Consider the following 19,244-nt stretch of genomic DNA (forward strand, 5'->3'; position numbering starts at 1 on the left):
AACTTTTGAGCAACGTTGAGTTATTGATATATTGTTATCGCTTTGCACTATTTCGAGTGTTACTATATTGTGATTATTATTATTATTGAATCGAGGAAATCCCCCCCCCCCACGATGTGGGGTATATTAACATTGCACTACATGTTTTACCTTAAACTACGCTGGGTTGTAATCTATTAATAAAGTTGAACTGACCTATCTGACTGTTTTGTTGACATTCCCTTTAGCGCAGCTCCATCTAATTGATGCATAACGTAACCCCCAGCCTCTACTGTAGCGTCTATTGTATGCGCCTTATAATCCGGTGCGCCTTATATATGGACAAAGTTTTAAAATAGGTCATTCAATGAAGGTGCGCCTTATAATCCGGTGCGCCTTATAGTGCGGAAAATACGGTACTCTGTGGACTCAAGAGGAGAGGGACTACCCTGCTTGTTATCAGTTCAAAAACCTGCATGTCTGATAGTATGGGGTTGCAATTGTGCCTATGGTAAGGCAGCTTACATATCTACACATCAGCAGTATCAGTGCTGAACAGCATACAAAATTTTAGAACAACATACATTCCGTCTTTCAGGGCAGGCTTTGCATATTTCAGCAAGACAATGCAAAACCATACTGAACCCATCACAACAGCATGGCTCCATCATGATGTGGCCTTAATTTGTCTTAAAATGTCTTAAATTCATTTCCCAATTATCCTAAATATGCTATGGTCAGTTAAACCCATTTTTAATTTGATTTTATTATGGCAGTTTCCATATGGCTAAGTTTGCAAGTTAGCTTACAGTTTTACCGGCAAACTAAACTAAGCAGAACCAACAGAATTATTTATGGTTCTCTTGCTCTTAGCCAATAGTACTGTACACATTGCAAAGTGTAAATTTAACCCCATTGGATAACCCCAATTTTGCACAGTAGTTAAGTCAAGTTTAATACAATGAGTATGAAGCACATTTACATATTGGTTCCTCGGAAAATATAGTACTGGTGCTTGTCATGTACCGTTTGCCAGTGGAAGTGGTTTTGATTTTGTTTCAAAGTGGTATTAAAAGGGTCTTTAAAAGTCTTAAATTTCCCCTTACCTGCAAATACCCTATTCATAGAAGAGGAGTCTGGGTGCTGAACTCTGTCTCCAGTTCAGAAGAACCAGGCCTGCTGAAAAAATAATGGGACAACATTCCTCTCCCAAAACTCCAGAAATGGGTTTCTTCAATTCTCAGATGTTTACAGACTGTTGTGCAGGCACTGTCTGTTTCCATATGTATTTTAAACTCTAACATTTTTGTACTAGCTGGAATACAAACACTAAGTAAACCCAAAGCAATTTTATTAGCCTCTCTGTGTAACAGCGTCTGCTAAATGCCTTAAATGTTAAATGTGGGGGGACCCACTTAGGACAGGGTTTAGAACTACTGAGCTATAGTACTCTGCACTAATGTGAAAACAATTTCTTGTTTAATGTACAGTCAAAATGGTCATTAAATCATACTAGTATTTGTATAGCATCAAGGAAATATGCAGTAAATATTGTGTATTTACTGTGTCTAATTTTGCATGAATTAAAGCCTTTATTATTTTTAGCTTTAGGTTTTTCAAATATACCTCCAGAAATATTTCTTTACAATGTCATACATTCAAGAGAAAGAACGGTATTTGTTTTTTGTTATGTGTTGTAATAAGTACTGTATATAAAAAAAAGAATAAAAAAGAAAACAATTTTATTTATTTATTTGTTTATTTAACATTATTATTATTATTATTATTATTATTATTATTATTATCACAGTTACAGAAGATGATTGTTTTGTTTCATATGTCACTCATTAATCCAGTAGATTGGAATAATTTAAAGTATTTTGTTAAAGTAATTAAATAGACGATTCCCACACCAGCATCATCCTAGATCATCATCATCATCTTTGCCGCTTAATCCATATCAGGGTCACGGAACCTGATTTCAGAGGGGGCCTATTTCACAATGAAGACCCTAAGGAGGAAACTGCCCTCATGGTGCGGCTCAGAGGTTGAGGGAATGATGACGTAGTGTCCAGGAGGCAAACTGAAGCGCTGGAACACTTCACGTGTTGATTTGTGTTCAGAAGTGAGGATCGGCTTCACATAGGAAAACTGCTCAGGGCTTAAGCGACTGTCTTTGGGACCTTTAAGCTGAAACATAAAACAAATATAGGCAAATGTTCTTAACCTAAACATTTAGTGGTTACAGTTCTGAAGGTATAACTATTCACTTCTTACATTTAGGTCTTCTGGTAGCCCTATGAACACTACGTTTAACAAAGATTTGCCTTTATTTCACTAATAAACAGCCTTCTAACGGAAAGTTGGTCATTTGTAAAGGCAAATGCTTTCCAGATACTGATTAGGTAATCGCTATTGCTATGTACACAAGCAATAAGCCTCAACCTGAATATTTTCATCAAGCAGTGACTAAACTGGAATTGTATTGTTGAGTTTTTCCTGTTTAAGTTGAGCTGAGTTTCTAAACTGCCATAAAGATATAGTAGATTAGTAATATTTACTTGTTTCTTAAGAACATCTCATAAATGTATTGTTACTACAGTCAATCATTATTTTAGCATTTTACAGTGATACTACTTGGTATGTTTAACATTATGTTTTACCGGGTAGACAGCAAAGCAAATGCTGTTGGCTTTGTGTCCAAGATTTTTCTCCTTGCGAATGTCTTTCTGCATTAGACCCACAAGAACAGAGCAGCTGTCCACACCTCCATGGGCCTTGTTGTCCAGATTTATCACAAACTGAGGATTGGAGCAGAATGTAGCTGCAGAAAACCGAAATACACTGCATCACCTAATTAGAAACACTTTAATTGAGGGCTGACATTTTTAATATGCCAGTAGTTCTTAATCCTGTACCTAATGGGCTAATGCCCTGCATGTTGTGGTTTTCTGCTCACTCCATCACACCTCCTTTAGTCTCACACTGCCAGACTCTCTATCACAAAAAATATTGGCCATTAACAATCCCCTCTCGTTTGTTATAATGCCCCTTTACCCCTCATGCTTTAGAACCTGCCCCTACCATGTCCAAACCCTTCATTATAACCTGTTATAACCTTTTCACTCTCACTTACATCTTGTTTATTATGCTACCTGTAGTTTTATTGCAGCCACCATCAGTAGAACCAGTCTTCCAGCTTCCCTCAAACTGCTGAAGGGTCCATTGACAAACATGGTCACTGCTCAGACTGGAGTCTGGAGTCAGGTTACATATTTCCACCTTTGAGTATCGCACCTTAAAATCTTTATATGCCATCCTCAAAGGAAAAATAAACAACTAAATAAATAATACAGAATAGCACAATATCAAAAAAAAATTTTTTTTTTTGCTAGAAAGAGGAACCATCAGTTAAAACTCACCAGAACTCTCCATCATCTGCAGAGTAGTGAAGTTTGCTCTTCTCCTGAGGCAGGACATGGTCCCACTCTTTGGAACTGAGGATGATGCAAAAAGAGTTACAATTTGTACACAATTGACTATGACTAAAAGCCAATTTATTTTTGTTACTGAGAGATTCAAGCTTTTTTTTTACCCATATTAGGAGGAAATTTAATTTAATTATTTTTATTATTGCCGGCACTGCCTGCCGGACCTACTTAGAAGAGACGTGCGTTTACTGACTGACTGACACCTAATGTTGAAACGCGCATGCGCGAGTATGAACCGTTAATTCAGACGTATTTTACAGAGAGAACTTAAGGTGGCGCCACTACACCGTCTGTTGTTAGTTCATCCATATTTCACATTCCAGTTTGTGAACTAAATTTGGAACCGTTCGGTGGTCACCAGAGGAAACAGCTTTTTGTTTAACTTTACAAGAAAACTGGCAAAATCTCCAGATTATTAAATCCACCCTGAGCTAGGTGTTGCTCAAAATAAACCAGACTGTGAATTATTTATAGTTTTATCATTCAGTTCCTTATAGAAATGCACGTCAGTACATAAATATATAGTTCCAGCCCTGTTCCTTTATCAAGTATAGATTACTTGTTTGATAAAATGTTAAGGTGTTTGGTTTTAGAAATGTTCAAAAACTTAAATGTTATCTTGTTGCTTTCTGGTAAATGAGTTGCTTTAATGTCATCTTAAACTGGTGTTTCAGTTTTGTAGAACTGAAAATAACAGGCTTTCCATGAACCCACACTGAAATTCAGAAATTTCCCCTGGGCATCAATAAAGTATCTATCTATCTATCATCTATCTATCACTGTCAGCAACAGAAAACAAACTATTTTTATATTATTGTAAACAATGACATTGATATGAAGCATTAAAGCTTCTCCAGACCTTACAATGACAAGGGTATTTATTTTGGGCGTTTCCAGTTTTTGAAATGCCATAAAACCTCTGTGACAATGGCTATATGGCTAATGGTGGTCTGGCTAAACTAGGCTTGCCTAGATTCTCTTTGTTTATTATATAATTACCCACATTAGAAGACCCATTTCTAGAGATTGCCCTAGAGAAGTTGAGTCTTGGGCGGCACGGTTCAGGCGACCCTGAACTGGATAAGCGGTTACAGATAATGAATGAAAAGTTGAGTCTCTGCATTTAATCCGTCCATGATCACACACTAATGAGAATTTTTTTCTAGTCTCACATGCGCACACACACACACAGAGAGAGAGAGAGAGAGAGAGAGAGAGAGCAACGCCCCTCGCTGCCGTTGTATGCTTAGCTGAATCTATGTGTGTTTTTAGGTCCTTTACACCTTTATTTGCTACACATGGGAAAACATGGGAATTTCTTTTTTAATTCATCTGAGAACTTACATTTACATTTCGGCATAACTGCTCCAGATGAGGGTAGGTACATCAGCTTTGCCTGACGTAAACAAGGACTACTGACGTGCCGACTGACCAATTAAATGTTTACAGAGAAGGTTACAGACCAATAACGGTAGCTCTACAGTCATACCGTCCAATCAGAAGAATGGTCTTTAGGCTATTTCACCACTCCCCTTCTCACTCAAGCGAACCAATCGGAGTAGGGGAGGGCGGGAGTAGTTTGTGAACGAAACGCTGTGAACGAAATTCTATGTAAACTCTACAAAAACAAAATCCCGGACGTTTGTGAAATTCCGCCCAGACATTTTTTTAAGTCTAAAAAGAGGACATGTCCGGGTAAAAGAGGACGTCTGGTCACCCTATAATATTACTACCTTATATGTGTATTGTGATATAATACAACTTTTAGCCCTAGCCAACAAGTCTGACAAATTTCTTATGTATACAGGACTTTAATATTTTTTGATCAGTTTTGTCATTGACATTAAATTAATTATCAATGTGATCCACGGTTGGCCAAAAGACTCACTTATCGCTCCAAGCTCCATTCCACTCCTTGTAACCCCAGGGGTTCCTAAGACGCACCAGCTGCACCTGGATTCCACCAATGTGAACCTACAGCAGACACACATCACACATCAAATGCCTAAAGACGTCCGTTTAACATAAGCAGATGTACACACTGAGGTATGTAGGGGCAGTCTGAGGTGTCTGACCTCTTCTGCTGCAGTGATGGAGTAGGCATGTTTTTTCACCAGCTGCTCTTCAGTCACATGTTCTGTTTCTAATTTAGGATGTAAGTGTCACAGCTGAGGGAGGAAGAGGAGGCGGATGTACACGCAAGGAATCTTTTTATAAATAAAACCATGAGTAGGGAGGCGAGAAAACAAACTAGAACTAATGTAGAACTAGAACTAGGACAGGAACAGAACACAAAAGGACTGTGACCTGGTGGAAATGTATAAGACAATGAACACAAACATCTACACACACAAGAACAGACAAGGAAGCACTGAAACAAAAGGACTATATATACAAATAGCACAGACTAGGAACACCTGGGTTAACAAATGAGAGGGCAGGACCACAAATAAGACACTGAGGACTAGGCAGACACAAAGGAGGATACAGAAACAAAACAAAAACAGAGCCATGTGCTATTAGCACATGGTAAACAAGGGAACCAGGAAGACAGAGAGAAAAGGAACATATTGGATAGGGCGATTCATGACAGTAAGAATATTTTTGCATTTTACACTCAGTTTAAACTGACCAAAATATACAATTTTGCATGTCTTTGGAATCTGCCAAATCTAAACTAGATGTAGGGATGTATACAGATCCCCAGGATGTAGTATGTTCAGTTTTTAAACCTGGTTGTAAGCTACATACTTACAGATATAGACGTGCTTAGCAGAGAGCCTTGACTCAGAGACTGTTTCATGATATTAAACAGGTTTGGTGGAGCTTGACTGAGCTTATAAATTTCTCCAGTTCCTCCAGTGAAATCCTCAAAGGCTTCAGAAGCAAGGCCTCCTTTCAGAGCCTCATAACTGCCATTCAGTTTGCCATTCATCTGAGGTTACACAGAGCTCACTCTTCACATCTTGAGATAATCCCATCAGCTGAGGGAGCCAAAGAGTCTGCAGACTGCCATATTCACCTTTGTCATCTTTGTCACTTATCAAAAAAGCCTCTGTCCTTCTGATCAAGTCAAACCACTGAAATTTCAACATTTAAAGTTCTCTTCCTATGTGCAACAGAACAGAATGTACATTTCAACCAAATACTGGTTAACAAGTAAAAGTTTAAAATGGAACACTTTAGAGAAATACTTTACTTTTGTTTCTGCGCCTGCAAAAATCTCTTATATATTTTTTCTTTTGTATAATGATTTAATTCTCTCTTAATCAAGGTTGTATTATCTTACAAACTTTCTTGTATTAGTGAATCCTGTATGTAATCCAACCTAGATTTGTAAGATTGAGTGTGTTGTTGTGTTTACTGGTGACGCTCGATTATAAAATACCCACAGAAAAAAATGATCTAAAATCTGAAGTATTAAACTGTTATCCTGAAGCCTTTTGAATTAATAGTCCTAGATGCTTGGTTTAACACGACTACACAAAGAAACCCCTCTTTATTTCATAATTTTTTTTTAAGCTATAAATTTGTTTGCATGCCTTATGTAACAAACTGTGGAATATTCCACCAGGAAATGAAATATCAAGTACCTAAGAAAAGGTTTCATTCCAATATATTTTTTAAAAATTAATTAATTAATCAGGACGCTATCTGACAGGATCTCTTTGTCCTGATTCCCGGCGGATTCCTGAGTGGGCTTTAAGGACAACCACCACCCTATAACCCTCCGGGCCAAACAAAAGCAGCTCTGCCAAAACCTCAGGGTCCATTCAGAGCATGGGCTTCTCCCACTAGAAGGTCGCCAAAAAGGCCCTTGAAAAGCCTTGTGCAGAGAATGAACCTTCAGGAAGTTTTTGGAGTTCGGATCTTCAGTTCCATCACGGAGAACCGACTGGGAACGAATCAACTTCAGGATTCATCTTCATCTTCAACAAAGGCACCTTACTTATCTCAGAAATGCTCGACACCACAGAGCAAAGTCTCCGAAAGAACTGACTCTATTTTAAGGGATACAATGAAAGAATTGGCTTTTTTGTCTCCTGAGCACCCCCCACCTGCTGCTGAGTGTAATTCACATTTACAGTACTGTCGTGAAATCAAATCTCACACACATCTCTCTCTTCCTCGCTCACTCAAATACGACCAGTGTCCTGAAAATCTATGCTACTTTGTCAAATTGTCCTAACGTAGCACATATTTATAGACATGTCTATCGAATTGTGCTACCGTGTCAGTGTCCTACCACAGCGTGCTTCCTGCATTAATACTGTAGATAGGATAGTTTTATGGAATGAATTACCTTATCAGAACATGCTTCCTGCATTAATACTGTAGATAGGATAGTTTTATAGACTGAATTACCTTATCAGAATGTGCTTCCTGCATTAATACTATAGTTAGGATAGTTTTATAGACTGAATTACCTTGTTAGAATGTGCTTCCTGCATTAATACTGTAGATAGGATTGTTTTATAGACTGAATTACCTTATCAGAACATGCTTCCTGCATTAATACTGTAGATAGGATAGTTTTATAGACTGAATTACCTTATCAGAATGTGCTTCCTGCATTAATACTATAGATAGGATAGTTTTATAGACTGAATTACCTTATCAGAATGTGCTTCCTGCATTAATACTATAGATAGGATAGTTTTATAGACTGAATTACCTTATTAGAATGTGCTTCCTGCATTAATACTGTAGATAGGATTGTTTTATAGACTGAATTACCTTATCAGAATGTGCTTCCTGCATTAATACTATAGATAGGATAGTTTTATAGACTGAATTACCTTATCAGAATGTGCTTCCTGCATTAATACTATAGATAGGATAGTTTTATAGACTGAATTACCTTATTAGAATGTGCTTCCTGCATTAATACTGTAGATAGGATTGTTTTATAGACTGAATTACCTTATCAGAACATGCTTCCTGCATTAATACTGTAGATAGGGTAGTTTTGAAGACTAAATTACCTTATCAGAACATGCTTCCTGCATTAATACTATAGATAGGATAGTTTTATAGACTGAATTACCTTATCAGAACATGCTTCCTGCATTAATACTGTAGATAGGATAGTTTTGAAGACTAAATTACCTTATCAGAACATGCTTCCTGCATTAATACTGTAGATAGGATAGTTTTATAGACTGAATTACCTTATCAGAATGTGCTTCCTGCATTAATACTATAGATAGGATAGTTTTATAGACTGAATTACCTTATTAGAATGTGCTTCCTGCATTAATACTGTAGATAGGATTGTTTTATAGACTGAATTACCTTATCAGAACATGCTTCCTGCATTAATACTGTAGGCAGGATTGTTTTATAGACAGAATTAACTTATCAGAATGTACTTCCTGCATTAATACTGTAGGTGGGATAGAGAACAGACCAGAAGTAACATGAAATTATGGCTCTGACTCTGGGTTCTCCAGCTGATATTGAGCTGGGGAAATGTCCATTCATTGTCTGTAACCGCTTCTCCAATTCAGGGTGGCGGCAGGCCTTCACAGGGCTACACACACTCACACCTATGGACAATTTGAGTCCACCTACCAACATGTGTTTTTGGACCATGGGAGGAAACCCGAGCACCCAGAGTAAACCCATGCAGACATGGGGAGAACACACCAAACTCCTCACAGTCACCCGGAGTGGAACTTGAGCCCACAATCTCCAGGTCTCTGGAGCTGTGTGACTGCAACACTACCTGCTACACCACCTTCTCAGCGGATCAATCATAATTAAATTAATCAAATTGAGTGCTTACTTTGCTACAATATTTTACTCTAATTTATTACATTTAAATTAAATTAAAAAAGGTCTAATTTAAGCCATGTAATATTACAGGGCTTTATTTGCCCCATGCTGCAGGACTGTGAGGAAGAAAAATTTTTATGACAGAAATAGCGTTGACTCATGAAATTTTAGACCAATATCTCCTTACACTTCTAAAGTGACCCCATTCTTCCCCATATTTATGGGACACAGTGGTGGATACTGTGGTGTGTTTTTGTTGTGTGTGTAAAATGATTTCAAAGTGTGGTTATAAAATCATCGAAGCAGCTCTGAGCAGCAAAGAGGAAACGTGATTTTGCTTTGTTGCCTTGGAACAACAAACAGCATTTTCCTGTTGTTATTTCATCATGATTTTCTGATTTTAAATAATTTACCATTACTTTCACGACTGTTAAATTTTTAGTCATTGAAAAAAATACAATATAATATAATATAAATTATAATAGTTCTTGTCTAGTTTTTGTTGTAAAAAATAGGTAGTCAATGATGTTTTTATTTTTGGTCATAGTTTTTGTTAACATTATTAACATTGGAACTGGCTAAGATTATGAGGAATGGTGTTTAAGATATAAAGAAAAAAATATACCAATAAAATTAGGAACTTAAAAGGTAATACACACTCACTTTGCATAGGCCTTCTCCAGCAGTGCACTCCAGAACTCATTTCTTTCAGCAGAATGAACAAAGACCAGCTTTCCTTTTTTGGTGGGAAGCAAGTCATGTATGACAACATCCACCCACTGACCATACTGCCACAATTGTAAAGTATAATAAAGCCAGATGTTCAGCACCTTTATCATTCAAATATTGTAACCATGCTTAAAATAAAATATAATAAATAAATATTTTAAAAAATGGCATTTTTATGGGTGTACATATCACAGCATATTTTTAATTGAATTTGTTAAGGAGATATGAGACATTTTCATGTCCAAAAAAAACCCCAAAAATAACAGTAATAAATTAAATAAATAAAAAGTTAAAGATTTTTCATGAAAGGTTCCAAAATCAAAGATGTTTGTGTCTTTGTTAACCCTGAAAAAACTGTACTTAAAAATAAGACTACCCTTATAAATGTTTATATTAATGGTTTAAAATCAGTTTGTTACATATTAATTAGGTTGTAAATGGCTTACAATCATTAATAATATTTTTAACACAGAGAAAAGTAAAAACTGACATCATTTTTAATACTGAAAATGTCAGATAACTTAAAATGTCCAGGTAAAAACAGCAAGACCTGGTCATTTTATATGTAGTATACACCACATTACCATCAATATCTAAACAGTGATGTTCAATACCACCTATTTCCTTTCTGATTTGATACTGTGTAAAACTCAGGCTGGTATTGGTGATACTGATCTAATAACAATAATTTGTGTAAATACACCTAATGTGTTTGGTAAAAACAGATAAAGCAAATTACACTGATTGTATGTAAAAATAGATATATACAATTGCTCTGTATATATTAATGACACCTAGTCTATGTAATCCACTTTAAATTATCAATTTATTAATTCATTGATTCATTAATTAATTCAATGTCAGATTATCTCAGTGATACACATTATTACTCCAAGCTGAACTTAAGCCGCTATTTTTTGAAGCATAGATTTATTTTGTTACTTATTTCATAACCATCCATCCATCCATTCATTATCCACCGCTTATCCGGGTCCGGGTCGCGGGGGAAGCAGTCGGAGCAAAGAAACCCAGACCTCCCTCTCCCCAGCCACCGACGCCAGCTCCTCCGGGGGTATACCGAGGCGTTCCCAGGCCAGTTGAGATATATAGTCTCTCCAGCGTGTTCTTGGTCTGCCCCGGGGCCTCCTCCCAGTTGGACATGCCCGGAACACCTCTCCAGGAAGGCGTCCAGGAGGCATCCGAACCAGATGCCCGAACCACCTCAACTGGCTCCTCTCGACGTGGAGGAGCAGCGGCTCCACTCCGAGTCTCTCCCGGATGTCCGAGCTCCTAACCCTGTCTCTAAGGGAGAGTCCAGACATCCTGCGGAGAAAACTCATTTCAGCCGCTTGTACACGTGATCTCGTTCTTTCGGTCACTACCCAAAGCTCATGACCATAGGTGAGGGTTGGGACGTAGATTGAACGGTAAATCGAGAGCTTTGATTTTCTGCTCAGCTCTTTCTTCACCACAACGGACCGGTACAGAGCCCGCATTACTGCTGACGCTGCACCGATCCGCCTGTCAATCTCACGCTCCATCTTTCCCTCACTCGTGAACAAGACCCCGAGGTATTTAAACTTCTCCACTTGAGGCAGGATCTCACTTCCAACCTGGAGAGAGCACTCCACCCTTTTCCGACTGAGTACCATGGACTCGGACTTGGAGGTACTGATCCTCATCCCTACCGCTTCACACTCGGCTGCAAACTGGTCCAGGAAGAGCTGGAGGTCCTGGCTCGATGAAGCCAACAAGACCACATCATCTGCAAAAAGCAGACATGGGATCCTGAGACCACCAAACCGGACACCCTCCGCCACTTGGCTATGCCGTGAAATTCTGTCCATAAAAGTTGTGAACAGAACCGGTGACAACGGGCAGCCCTGACGGAGTCCAACTCCGACTGGAAACCAGTCAGACTTACTGCCAGCCATACGAACCAGACTCCTGCTCTGTTTGTACAGGGACTGGATAGCTCGTAACAAAGAGCCCAGTACCCCATACTCCCTGAGCACCCCTGAGCGGTCGAATGCCTTCTCCAGATCCACAAAACACATGTAGACTGGTTGAGCAAACTCCCATGCACCCTCCAGGATCCTAGCGAGGGTAAAGAGCTGGTCCTGTGTTCCACGACCGGGGCGGAATCCGCATTGTTCCTCCTGGATCCGAGGTTAAACTATCGGTTGGACTCTCTTCTCCAGTACCCCCGCATAGACCTTACCGGGGAGGCTGAGGAGTGTGATCCCCCTATAGTTGGAACACACCCTCCGATCCCCCTTTTTAAAAAGGGGAACCACCACCCCAGTCTGCTAGTCCAGAGGCACTGCCCCCGATGCCCACCGTCCACGCGATGTTGCAAAGACGTGTCAACCAGGACAGCCCCACAACATCCAGAGCCTTGAGGAACCCGGGGTGAACCTCATCCACCCCCAGGGCCCTACCGCCAAGGAGTTTCCCTACCACCTTGGCCACTTCAGCCCCAGTGATAGACGAGCCCCCCCCCCCGGGGTCCCCAAGCTCTGCTTCCTCTGCGGAAGACGTGCTGGTGGGATTGAGAAGATCCTCGAAGTATTCCTTCCACCGTGTGGTGACGTCCCCAGTCGAGGTCAACAGTTCCCCACCCCCACCATATACAGTGTTGGTGGAAAACTGCTTTCCCCTCCTGAGTCGCCAGACGTTTTGCCAGAAACTTCTCGGAGCCAAAAGTCGTTTTCCATGTTCTCACCAAACTCCTCCCACACCCGGGTTTTTGCCTCAGCGACTGCTGAGGCTGCGAGCTGCTTGGCTCCTCGGTACCTGTCGGCTGCCTCCGGAGTCCCCTGAGCCAACCAGGCTCGATAGGCCTCTTTCTTCAGCTTGACAGCCCCCCTCACCTGGGGTGTCCACCCCCGAGTGCGGGGATTGCCACCTCGACAGGCACCGACAACCTTGCAGCCACAGCTCCGTTCAGCCGCCTCAACAATGGAGGTCCGGAACATGGCCCACTCGGACTCAATGTCACCAGCCTCCCCCGGGATGCAGTCGAAGCTCTGCCGGATGTGGGAGTTGAAGATCTTTCTGACAGGTTCGCCAAACGTGCTCTGCCAAACGTTCCTAGCAAACCCTCAGCACACATTTGGGCCTGCCAGGTCTGTCCCCCGCCATCTGATCCAACACACCACAAGTGGTGATCAGTTGACAGCTCAGCGCCTCTCTTCACCCGAGTGTCCAGAACATATGGCCGCAGGTCAGATGATACGACTATAAAATCGATCATCGAAATGCGACCTAGGGTAGCCTGATGCCAGGTGTACTTGTGGACACCCTTATGTTCGAACATGGTGTTCGTAATGGACAAACTGTGACAAGCACAGAAATCCAATAACTGAACACCACTCGGGTTCAGATCGGCGGGGCCGTTCCTCCCAATCACGCCCCTCCAGGTCTCACTGTCATTACCCACGTGAGCGTTGAAGTCCCCCAGCAGAACAATGGAGTCCCCAGAATGAGTGTTCTCCAGCACTCCCTCTAGGGTCCCCAAGAAGGCATGGTACTCTGAACTGCTGTTCGGTGCATAAGCACAAACAACAGTCAGAGCCCTTTCCCCAACCCGAAGGCGCAGGGAAATTACCCTCTCGTCCACTGGGGTAAACCCCAACGTACAGGCGCTAAGCCGGGGGGCTATGAGTAAGCCCACACCTGCCTTACGCCTCTCACCCTGGGCAACTCCAGAGTGAAAGAGCATCCAGCCCCTCTCGAGGAGATTGGTTCCAGAGCCCATACTGTGTGTCAAGGTGAGCCCAACTATATCTAGTCGGTACCTCTCAACCTCGCGCACCAGCTCAGGCTCTTTTCCCACCAGAGAGGTTACGTTCCATGTTCCAAAAGCCAGTTTCAGTAACTGAGGATCGGAACGCCAGGGCCCCCGACCCCGACCACCACCCGATCCACAATGCACCAGACCCGGATTACTACCTCTCCCACAGGTGGTGGGCCCATGGGAGAGTGGACCCATGTATCTCCTTCGGGCTAAGCCCGGCCGGACTCCATAGGTGAAAGTCCGGCCACCAGGCGCTCGCCAAGGAGCCCCTCCCCCAGGCCTGGCTCCAGGGTGAGGCCCCGGTAACCCTGCTCTGGGCAACGGAGGCTGTGTCCTCGTTATTATCTTTTTCATTCGTGTCTTTATGGATCACTCTTTGTCTGGCCCATCACCTAGGACCAATTTGCCTTGGGAGACCCTACCAGGGGCTATTGCCCCCGACAACATAGCTCCTAGGCTCACGCAGGCACGCAAACCCCTCCACCACGTTAAGGTGGTGATCCAAGGAGGATCTCATATTTCATAACCATATTTATTAATTTTAACAACTTCAACAGCAACAGTACTTAGCACCGCTTAAAGCTCCAACATTTCTCCCTCTGTACCTGGATTGTTCCTACCCGCAGTACCAAAGGACTTTGCACATGCTCTGTTTACACTCTGCCATTGTGTCTGTCTACAGACTGAATGACTGATCATTTTGATAGTTCAGGTACTTTCCACTGTATTCTTGTTAATGCTACACATTACCTCAAATGACTGAAGTATCAAAAGCATTGATATTTTGGTCCAATAATCAATTTCAGAGAATAATGGTCTGGTATCAGAGGTATTGATATTTCAGTATCGATGTATGCACATCACTACTAAACAGTAGGGGTGTGACGAGATCTCATGATGATATTTCTCATCAAGCTTGAATCTGTATTGCAGGGGGAAAAATTCTGTATGCTAGTGTGAACTTTTTAAGAGGGATCTGGTAGCACAGTAGCAAGGGCGGTGAGTGTGACAGCTCAGCAGTCAGAGCAGCTCTCAACAGAAGAGCTTGTAATGCTATTAGCAGCCAGTGTAACATTTGAATTGGAGGAGATTCACATAGAAAATGCTCCAGTTACTTTAAAGTCACATGTCTTGCTGCAATTTGGGTTCTTGGTGGAAAAAATATAGTGTGACAGATCACTTTTCTACCAGTTTGAAATCATTCAGCAGAACCATAAACTGGTTTCGCGAACCAGAAAATTTCGTAAGAGTTCGTTCATCAGTGTGAACCGTGATGTCATCCGTGGGCATGTTGAGGTTAAATAGCTGAGGATTACAATGTTTCATAAAAATAAATAATAGGAAATAAAACTGTTTGTGTATGTTTCTGGGGCTGGGTTTGGCACAACACCATGCGCATTGGTCAGAGCTGTGTTTCACAAACAGAACTCAAAAAGGCTCAGAACTCAACATTTGCACACTTATTATCTCACTAAAAATAACTACTTCCCCTGTTTATGGTTCCCCTCTAAACTTGATATTAAACTTGATGCGAGACTTAATATGACTGGTTGTAATTTTCACTTCCTTTTTTGCACTATAGGACTAAGAAAAGTTCTATTTATTTCTGCTGTTTATATTGTTTTAATTTGAGGAAAGTGGTTCTGTTAGCTCACACATTTCTTCAATTAAAAGCTATAAACTCCTGCATATGTCATACACAGTTAATTCTCAGGAGACTCAGCCATACAGGAGAGAAAGCAGTCTGTTGAGTTTGTGGTTTTTGACACAAAAACATTTTCCAGATATATTTTTCATCTTTTCTTCAGTTAAATTTTGTCATGTCTTGTTATCCAGAACCCAGTAAACTTGTTGGGTAAATGGTTAAACTTATTAACAAGCGTGCTGCAGCTGACAAGGTTAGTGTTGCCTGAGGGAGAAGACAAAGTAAGGTCAGTGTTTGGCAAGATCTGAGGTTTACAGTGTAGATGGATGTGGGTTCAGTTTTTCGCAAATAGCAGGTCACTATTACTATTTCTATCTATGTGTAATTACTGATTATTAATGAATTTTAATGTGTTTACAATCTAATTAATAACCATTAATATTTTTAAAATATTTATTAACTTTTATGTGTGTAGTATTATTCTAAAATAATACAGAAATATATTCCCTTAAACGCAAGTTCTGCATCATCCATATCAGATTTTAAATCCCAGATTAAAACCTTATTTGAAAACTTAGCTTTTGATTTATGGGATTTTATTTTCTTTGACAATTATCACCTGTTCATTCTACACTTTGCTCTTCAGTTCATATATTTTTCTATTTTCCTTAGTTTATTATGTTGAATTCCATTCCACATTATTATAATCTGTTGATAGTGTGTTATCCTTATTCTTCTCCATTTTACAGAAGCAAATTGTAATACTGACAGCAAATGGTTAAAATGAGTACTGAACTTCACATTCAAAACACTGCTCTCATTACACCATTTTTTCATCATCTTTTTTCACAGACACTTCTTCATCTAAAACACAAATACCACAGAGTTTACATCTTTTATCTTCTGTTATTATTCACTCATTCATCTAAAACTCAAATACCACAGAGTTTACATCTTTTATCTTCTGTTATTATTCACTCATTTGTCTAAAATGCACAAACCACAGAGTTTACATCTGCTATCTTCTGTTATTATTCACTCATTTGTCTAAATTGCACAAACCACAGAGTTTACATCTGTTATCCTCTGTTATTATTCACTCATTTGTCTAAAATGCACAAACCACAGTTTATATGCGTTATCTTCTATTATTATTCACTCATTCGTCTAAAATACACAAACCACAGAGTTTACATGTGTTATCTGCTCTCAAAACTCATTTTATTTGTTAATTTGTTAATTACATAAGCAACAGAGTTTACGCCTTTCATCTTCAGATGACACATATTGATCTCTTACGATTTAATACAGTAAACATATTACAGATTGCTCCTTTAAGCACTTTGGGCACCAGCTGTTCATTTTAAATGTGTTTTGTAAATAAATGTTGTATACTTACATATTCTTGAAAAGCATTTGAGCTTAAACAGACTTATGATTCTCCTGGTTTATTTGTGTTGATCAGTCAATCAGCCTATATCTATGTTTTAAATATTAGAAAAGTATTCACAGCCTTCAAAAGAATATAGCTATTCTATATAGCCAGGTAAAATGTTCAAATGATTGTCCCTCACTGATAAATGCAGACTGACATGTAACACATCCTATTTTTGAATGCTGTAAATAAATATGTAGATATATATAATACTAAAAACATTAACATTACATTAACTACAATAACATCACTAAGTACATGACATCACAGAAACAGTGTATTTAAATCTGGCCAACCTGCCGCTATGTTTCTATATATGGATTATGGGATTTTAAACTTGAACTTAGTTCATAATCATTGTTTTTCTTTAATGATTAGGAAAATCTTTTTTTCTGTGACAAACAAATAATGCATTAACATTCAAAAGCACAAGATTTCTACCTGAAAATGAAAAATTCCTGCGTAGTCTTTTGCAAAGGTCTGATCAGGATAAATCACACGAGCCAGAATATCTTGGTCCAATGTCAAAGAGGCGATGGCTGCCATAAGCCAGCAGTCACCTGCATTTAAAAATGATGACATTGGAAATTGATAGTTGAAATTCTATAAGCTCTAACCTAAGTTTCTACTTATAATAAACAAGTTCCACTCTCTATTTCCAAATCCAGAAAGGCCTTTCTTTAAAAAGTGGGTCTGTTACTGTAGGGAAAAATGAGTAAAAGTACATATAAACACCTTTCTTTTCAAGAATACATTTAGACAAAATTAGAAAATCTCAAACTCACCTAACTCTCCTTGTTTAATGTCTGACTTTTGAGCCCCATTGACAATGAACTCAGGATTTGGAACAATTTCCTGAAATACATTCAGATAAAACAAGGTCTAATCCAATGCTTTATCACAAATATTTTAATCTATGTATTGATATTTTTCTGGAAAATGCTTTAAAAATTGTACTTTGTACTTTCAAAAACAAAGATGAATTGTGGTTAGGAGGTTTGACTCTTCCATTTGCTCAATTGTGTGTGCACACAGTGGCATAGTACTTTCACCAGTATTAGTAAAAATAATATTGCAGTATTTTAATCTTTCTAAAATAACATTTTGTACACAAACTCACAAACACACACACACTTTTTATATATGTATTTTAACGTAATTGCTATTTCTTAATTAATGAATATACAGTTGGTTGTGAAGCAAGCAAACAAACAAACAATAAAGATTTCAAAATTAAACTCACTTTTGGCCTTTTCCACTGCAGCATCTTGACCTTTTCTGATTTTGGTCCGAGCTCTTCGAAGCCCAGAGACTGAGGTGCAGCTGGAAACATTGGATCAGAGAATAATTCTTTCTTACTCAGGCACTGGGCCTTCAGTGTATTAAAGTCTTGGTTAAGATACTTAACCACAGCCTTGTTTGGACCTGCCATCTCTGGATGTCAAATTCTTAAACCGTTTTCCAAGTAATATTTTTCAAACACAAGGTTCTTCAGGTGGTGCTCAGTTGTCAACTCACTCATCTGCATGGATTTTTAAACTTTTTCACCCAAAGACTAATTTGAATATTTATCCACATGGTTTCATTTGCATTGACAAAAAAATGATAAACACGTTTCAGTTTAGTAGGTACAACAGTCTAATTTGAATTGCCTTCTTCAGTGAAATGTATCCAGCAATATCACATCTGACAGGAAATGCTTTATTTTCACTTGTGTCATTTAAATAATGTGAAGAGAATATATACACATTTTTATTGAATAAAATAAAAAGCATTAATAAAAATAAATACATATTAAATAGTACAACAATCTTGTAAGTGCATCATATTTAATAATGAAAAAAGCACTTTTTTCATTCTATCATCTACTGTATTCTCACAAATTTAAAAGAGGATTCAAGGCAAAGCATGCCAAGTTTATTAACAGAACATATTTCTTACACAATGGCAAACCAAAGTGCTGGACAGAACACAAAAGGAACAGTTAAAAACCATTAATTAAAAATTATTAATAAAATATAAACGTCTTATAAAAAAACAAACAAGAAAATGCAACTAAATTAGAATATAATACATACAGAAGAACGTAAATGCCTATTCAAAACTGATAGAGAAAAAGGTCATATACTATTAACATACATATTTAAAACGCTAAACATTTTTGGGGGTTCTTCAAGAGTTATATAATTATCCTTGCCTTTTTAACACCTAGCCTATATAAACATGATTGTTTTAAGCAAATACAGCTCTACACAGATATGTCTGTGGGCAAAGTCAATGCAAATGTAAGTTAAACCGTTTTTTACCTGTTGCACTTTCCATGAAATCAACATTTACAGTACTGTGCAAATGTTAGAGACCACTGCTTATTTATTTCTATGTAAATGG

The 19,244-nt window shown here is 39.0% G+C and overlaps 1 pseudogene; it reads right to left on the bottom strand.

Annotated features, from left to right (window-relative positions):
• Positions 1-1,787: 1,787 nt before the first annotated feature.
• Positions 1,788-18,348, bottom strand: LOC136676619 (calpain-8-like; annotated as a pseudogene).
• Between the last annotated feature and the right edge of the window lie 896 nt (positions 18,349-19,244).

The sequence above is a fragment of the Hoplias malabaricus genome, chromosome X2 (assembly GCF_029633855.1).
Source record: "Hoplias malabaricus isolate fHopMal1 chromosome X2, fHopMal1.hap1, whole genome shotgun sequence".
Classification (NCBI taxonomy): Eukaryota; Metazoa; Chordata; class Actinopteri; order Characiformes; family Erythrinidae; genus Hoplias; species Hoplias malabaricus.